At 38.0% G+C, this 7414-nt stretch overlaps 1 long non-coding RNA gene across 1 annotated transcript; it reads right to left on the bottom strand.

The window, feature by feature from the left end:
* Positions 1-4395: 4395 nt before the first annotated feature.
* On the bottom strand, positions 4396-7414 carry LOC136290110 (uncharacterized). Its single transcript, XR_010720968.1, has 4 exons — positions 7329-7414; positions 7015-7099; positions 6490-6545; positions 4396-5432 (listed from the first exon to the last, which is right to left on the bottom strand). It is a non-coding gene; the product is annotated as an uncharacterized lncRNA (long non-coding RNA).

Here is a 7414-nt window from a genome sequence, read left to right as displayed (position 1 = left end):
GCTGCTTATCTTTATTTCCCCATTTAACTGAATTTTATACTTTTAGCATTTATTTCCCTGCTTGCCTACTTTTTTTTACTGTTGCTATATCCTTTTTTAATAACAATCCTCGCAAGGAATTAATTATCTCAAATTCTTTTTTCTTTATTCTTTTTTGTTTATTTATTTTTATCTTTATTGATGCTCAGTTCAAAAACTTCTTTAAAAGATTGTGCCAGACAAGTGAACATATTTTTCTTCAGATTCCATATTTCTTGAAGAGCTTTCAGTTGTTTTTGGTGTTTTGTTTTTTTTTTTTTTTTTTTTTTTGGTTAAATTTAAACAATTTCTCTTTATGTGAGGGGACTCTGTCTTTCTGCCTGCCTGCCTGCCTGTATACTGCACTCTTTAAATGGCTGCCTCACTATCTTGCACCTGATGTGCAGTCAATTGACTCTAGGATCACAATCCCCCTGTATACATTTACATAGGTTTTTTAACTTATACACCAGCTCTCTATCCTGTGTTCTGGTAATCTTGAGCCTCTCAAGTACAGATCTGATAGAGGCAGCAGGAACACAGCTATGACTTGTTCTTTGACACCTTTATTTCACAGTTCTCCATCTTCATATGGATGCCAGCTGGGGCCTTGTGTTCCTTCCCACAGTTCATGCTTCACATTTATGCACTGCAAAACACATCTCCATGTACACATTTGGGTTGGTTGCGAGAGAAGAGAGTAAACAGTACTTAACATGAAATCACCTGTGGATTCCAGCTGTTCCTGGAGTTTTTCAGCTGCAAGTGCCATTATTCGTGCCCTAGGAACAGACCGTAAATTACTGTGAGATGATAAGTTATTTCACTGCAGAGGTGAGATGTCTAGCAGGCCACTTGTCAGAGGTAAAAGGTTTTGGAGTAGGCTGTGTAAGAACCAAAGCAGAGGACCTTGCATTTTGGTAAGAGGAGATGAAAAAAGGCAGATAAAGTGTCCCATTTTGTGGATTTTCTGTTGGGGTATAGGCAGACTTGTATCCTGTTACTAAGCCTAGAATTGTGGCAATTTGCAATTAAATATATATTCCTATATTCCTATAACTATTCCTGAACATTTCAGTTCTGTGTCTTCCTCTACTTACAGTCCACATTCCTTTCTGTTTAATTGCTCATAAATTTTTGGCTATTCCTGACAGATACAAATATGGGTTTTCAGTATTTTTAAGAAAAAATTATTTGAAAGCTGTTCACTCTGATTCTTATTCTGGTTTGTTATGTTTTAACTGTACCAAGAGAGTGTAAAGGGGCTGTATGTCAGAAGTTTTTCTGAATTCTTGGCTTCTGGACTTACTTTACCCAGGTGCTGAAGCTTTTCCATCTATTAATGAAGATATTTATGGTGCTCACTCAATGCAGCAGTGAGAGCAGCCAGGCTAGTTCATGCAAGTGTTAGCTACTTTTAATTTAGAGAAGTTATAACTTCTTAGGCTTAGCTTGTAAACATATATATTCTACAGCACTATTTGCTAAGAGGTGTATTTCGTATGTACATTGCACATATTTACGTGACTACAAATCCTCAGATATGTCCCTAACTCAAACATGGAGGTCAACACAAGGAAATAATTGAAATAATTCTGGAAATCAAATAGGTCTCAAACAAATTTGTGAATCTCATCTAAAGAAAAATGTTTCTGATGCATATGAAATGTCACAGATCCTTTTTGCAATAGGAAAAAGTTGATAAATTATGCTGTTTGTTTGCCCCCTCTTTCTGACATGTGTAGCTGGTGCAAGTGTGTTATGTGTTACAGCTGTCCTGGTCTGCAATGTCAGGTAACAAAAGTTTCATTATTTGTTCTTTTCAAGAAGTGGGACATATGTTACTGATTTTCTGAGCAGCAAAATTGCTTCTTCACCATTATCTCAGCTATGTGCAAAGGAATTGAGCTGTGCCTCAGGAATGAGAATTTGGAAAAAAATATACAGTAAACAAATTATCTGAATGTGTTTATCCAGATCTCTTTTCTGTGTATTTCTACAGATATTTAAATGTTTGGTTTTTTTTTTTTATTTTAACCCTGCAATCTATTTAAATATCAAATGATGCATGCATGCAACCTATTAGCATACAGCAAAACTTAATAAAGATATATTAGGCATTAGGTAGCTTTCAAAATGCCCAATGAATTTTTCCCAAACTGATTCACAGTTTGTGTTTGTCCATGACCAGACATATTGCCATGTAAATCTATCTAACCCACTGCTGATATTTCTCTTTTAATAATATTAACCATGCCAAGTGTGCTAATAGATCGGTTTCAAGTTCCTCAGGCTAAATCTCTGATCAGAAGAGGAATCTCTCCCTGAAAAAGAAAGGCTGTAGCTGGTATCTGTGAAGTGCCTAGCATGGTGCTTGCTTCTAAGTGACATTTTTAAATACAATAATATTTTTAAAAATCTTCACTCCAGAACTTAGGAGAACTCAAAAGATTGCTGATGCAAGAAAAACCGCACTGGGATAGTGAGAGATTTGAGAACACAGTAACAGCAGAAAACTTGTAGCATAAAATCCTCATTTTCTGGGAACAGAATGCAAGTTTTCATTCAGAAAACCCAAACTATATACTAGTTTTGCAGATAAGTTGAAAATATTTTAAAATTATGAAAGAAACAAAAATGGCAGGACTGGGAAAGTGTCAAGGTACTAATAGAAATACCAGTTGCCTACAGGCATACCACCTCATGTAGTAATTATCTGTTAATCCAGTAGTCCCTGGCAGCTAATATATAATTACAACTTTTGTCTGTACTTTCATTAGATCTGGGCAACCTTGGGCTCTAAAACGTTCAGCTCATACCCTCTGAAACAGATTCCTATCATCTTTGTTATGAGCATGAGGCGTATATGTGGCTTACACATACTGCAAGACTATGAATCAAATTTATAGAATCATAGAATGGTCTGATGTGGAAGGCACCTGTAAAGACCATCTAGTCCACCCCCCCACTAGGGGCAGGGACAGTTTTCACTAGATCAGTTTGCTCAAGGTCATTGCTAAAGTGACCTTAATACTTCCATTGATGGGGAAACCACAACTTCTCAGGGCAACCTGTTCAAATGTCTCACAGAAAAGAAAAGGAAAAAAAAAATCTTACTTTATTCAATCTAAATTTACCCCCTTTCAGCTTAAAATCATTAGCTCTTGTCATGATGCTACACGCCCTAATACATTCCCACTGTTCTTATAAGCCACCTTTGCATATTGACCAAAATACTGTCTCCCCAGAGCCTTCTCTTCTCCAGGCTGAACTCCAGCTCTCTCAGTCTCTCTGCATAGAAGATGTGCTCTATTGCTCTGCTCATTTTTGTGCCCATCTTCTCAATCTGCTCCAACAGGTGTTTGCTGTGCTGCAGACCCCAGGGTTGGATGCAGTACTCCAGGCAGGGTCACACAAGAGCAGAGTGGAAAGGGATCTTCCTCAATCTTCTGGCCATTCTTCTTGTGAAGTAGCCCAGGACAGGGTTGAGTTTCTGAGCTGCAAATAAACATGGCCATGTCTTGTTGAATTTTTCTTCTCCTGGTATCCCCAATTACTTTTTTCAATCTAACCATGTCTCAGACTGTGCAGACACTGGGGTTTGCCCTGACCCCAATGCACGGCCTTGGACTTGGCCTTGTTGAACTACATGAGTTTCTCATGGGCCCACTCCATGTTCCTCTGGATGGCATTCCTGCCCTCTAGCAAATTAACTGCACCACTCAGTTTAGTGTTCCTCAGATGCTGAGGGTGCATTCAGTCTCACTGTCTGTCATTAATTAAAGTATTGAAAGTTACCAGTCTCAGTCCCCTGAGGGAGACCATTTTATACTGATCTTCATTTGGACACTGAGCCATTTATCACAACTCTTTGGATGCAACCATCCATCTAGTTCTTTCAGGAGCATCCCCAGTAGAAGAGTGTGTGTGTGTGTGTGGGTTTACAACTGAACGAGTTGTGAAGGGGAAGGCCAGTGGCATGATAAAAAGCACCATCCCACCTTTCAGGATCTCTCTCTTATGGGCCTCAAAGCCCAGCTTGTAACCTCTGGTGGGGATTATTCACCCCATCCGTCTCATGCAGACCTGAGTCTTGCCATTATACACCCCAAAAATCACATTCTCCCCCTTCGGGGGTGCAAATCTGGCCTTAGCAAAGCACCCTGAGGGGGTTTTTTTTTGTGTTTGTTTGTTTGTTTGGGGGGGTTTTTTTGCTTTGTCTTGTTTTTTTGGAGGGTTTTTTTTTGTTTGTTTTTTGAGTCATTAACATTTCAGTCTCTCACAATAACCAGCTCTTGCTGAAAGATACAAAATAAGTTTGTCTCCAAAGAACCTAAGAAGAAACTTCTCTAATTCTATTTCAAAGTAGCTACTGGTTTCAAATTCAGCAGGTTGGTTTTACTTATTTCAGGTAAAAGTCTTCTACTGATTAAAGAAAGACACACCATCTGTGCTGCATAAATCACTGCCTTGACTATGCCTTTAATTATTCAGACCTTGGTCTCTTTGCCTGCCTAGACCTTGTGTGAGGGAACAGCCTTTGTCATGCTGATGACAGGAAGGTTCAGTTTCAGGTAAGAAGTGATTTCCTACAGCATGGCTTTTGCTTATGGCTACAAAAATAGACTAATTTCTTCATTTGATACATTGTTTTAATGAGGCTTAAACTCACCAATGCTTATGTAGGAGATGGGCTGAATATGAGACAAGAAAGAGATCAGTCTCTTTTTCATCTCTCCCTCCTCTGAAGTCTTTTATAGCCTTATGTCTAGTGAAATGGAAGCAAACCCACTTCCTCTATGGCCTGAATAGAATGGGACTAGCATGATTATTCTGCAGCCTTTGAAAGTGTAGCTCATGTTCATATTCAGCTCCCATCAAGATAATAGATTGATAAATTCTCTTTTCCTGTGGCCTTTGTGTAATTGCAGTGTTGATGGCCCTCTCTGCAGTTGCTTTGCAACTGAAAGCTCTGTGGAGCATATGGCATCTGCTGACCAAAGATGCCATTCACTTAATTTAATTCTGTGAATCCAGCTTTCCAAGAGGGAAAATTCAAACTACAGAAGTTGTTATTTTTTTTTTTTCTCTGCCTCCATCCCCTGCATTTCACCGTATCAAATGCAGTGAACTGTGAATGAGAAAGTCTTCCTCACATATCAGTCTTCCCACAGCAGCCTTTGCTCCTGCCATATGGCTTTTGCAGTGTCCCCCACAAGACTCCTCAATCCATGTGCTAATGGTTGGGTCAGACCAGAGCTGCACAGGAACACACTGAAAACAACCAGTGGCAAGAATCCTCTCTTTGGGGATGTGCTCCCTGGCACAAGCTGTGGATGTGGCAATCCTCTTGGCAGCTTAATTCCACTGGCAGCTGTTGAAGAGGATGGAGGGGGCTTCAGTTCATACTGACCCTATAATTCACCACCAAAGACAGCACAAAGTCAGGAGAGCCCAGAAAGGTCATTCTTGCAACTCCTTTTCCCCTGTGGTTTCCCAGTTTTCCCAATTTGTGCATTTTATGTGCTTTGAAAAGGATGCATGAGATAGAAAACCTTTTTTTTTTTTTTTCTTTTTTTCTTTAAGGAACAAATATATGTTTCTGCTTTTCTGGAGCATATTCTCTGCAAATAAGAATTTCTCCACATTTCATAATCCATCCAGGCACAGGAATTAGGATAAAAAATCACAACTCAAGGTCTTTGATAAAAGCTTCTGTGGGTGAGCAGTTCTAATACCATTATAGACACTAACCCCACACCAATAGAAATAACTCACAGCCAAATATTCATTTGCCAGCTCACAATTCCCTATGACAAGTGCAACATTTAATGAAATTCAGAAAACAATGCCATGAAAGTGTGGAAAGCGGTCAAAAAGCCAGAGCACAGAACAGACAGGGTAATGTTCTAGGCTGGGGCAGACGTAATTTTATATATTGGAGGTTATTTTTTTTTCATGTACATACTCTAAAAAGGTCAGTGCGTATTAAAAAAAGAATATTAGATTTTTCAGATTATAAAAAAAAATCACATCTCTCATCTTTTCCAAGATGATTACAAGGAAGAATATAAGAAGGCAGATACTATTTGAAAGTTATATTTCAGGTACATGAACATCTCTTTTTTACAGAAATGTGGTGTAAAAGTGTGTTAAAACTTCTTTCCCCATATTCTAAGCAAATCTAAATAATAATGGTTGCTTAAAATTAGTCTCTAAAGAAATATGACCTATGAGAGATGAGAGTACATTTAAAAAAAAAAATCCCCCTGAACAAAACTGTTCTGCAATATATATTTTCTTGTTGAATGATGTCAATGTCACCCTCCCCAGTGACTTTATTTAGTAGTTCTCCAAGGCAAAATTGCAGAGAAATAGTAGTTACTGTATTTTCATATATATTGATAGGTCTAGTATTTTTGAGTATTTATTTTGAGACAAAAATCACCTTGAAATATTTTTTCTGATTACCTGAAAACATCATGGTGGAGTTAATCTGATGAATCCTCTTATCCTAATAAACACATCTTAAAAGGATAGATTACAGTTTAAAAAATCATATTTCTTTTTGATCAACAATTAGAATGGAAAAAAAATTAAAAAATACAAACCCCCAAACATACGGTCAAAATCTAATACCTTCTCACTTCTCCCCCCCACCAAAAGAAAGAAAAAAAAAAAATCAAAGAAGCCTGAACTGCTGCTCTTGTGCTTTGGATATTAATGTGGGCTGTACTCTGGACTCCATCTGACAAGACCATGAATGGACATCACTGTAAAAAGAATTTATATTCCTTGACAGACTTACTAACCTCTAATTTTTCACTCTGACCCTCTTCCTGAAGTTTCCATTCTATAACAGGAATGACTGAGGAGGTTGTGTTATAGTACCAGAAACCAAAGCTGCCTGTGAAAAACATGTTGATTGGTAGAGAGATTCCCTCACTCCCTGCTTTTGGAGCACAAGCTGGGGTCCCCGCTGATGATTTAACTTACCCACTCACATGGCACTACTCTTCACTGCTGCAGCATGACACTGCACTGTGACATAGGGAGCTTTGGCCACAGGCCTTTTCTATTCCTGTAAATAAGAGATTAAGGGATGCAAAAATGTATTTTCATCCCTCCAGTGGCTATTGCGAAGCTAAGCCAATTTCAAATGTAAAAACCACTATCAAATGTTAAATTTTTTAATGATTGAAGAGTAATATTGTATCAAGTAAAAAATTTAAGCAAAAGAAAATGCAGTAAATTAAATACTAATGATCTGTATGCTTGAGTTAAAGCTACAGGTGGAATATTTTCATTACCTTGATTACGATAAGGTCCACAGTGCATTCTTCAAGTTCTGATTAATAGCACTTTTTAATATACCTAGCAAATTAAAATACAGAAA

The sequence above is a fragment of the Chamaea fasciata genome, unplaced genomic scaffold (assembly GCF_029207755.1).
Source record: "Chamaea fasciata isolate MVZ Bird 193981 ecotype frontalis unplaced genomic scaffold, bChaFas1.0.hap1 SCAF_5, whole genome shotgun sequence".
NCBI lineage: Eukaryota > Metazoa > Chordata > Aves > Passeriformes > Sylviidae > Chamaea > Chamaea fasciata.
The sequence above is the reverse complement of the archived record's forward strand: the minus strand, read 5'-3'. Positions and strand labels throughout refer to the sequence as shown.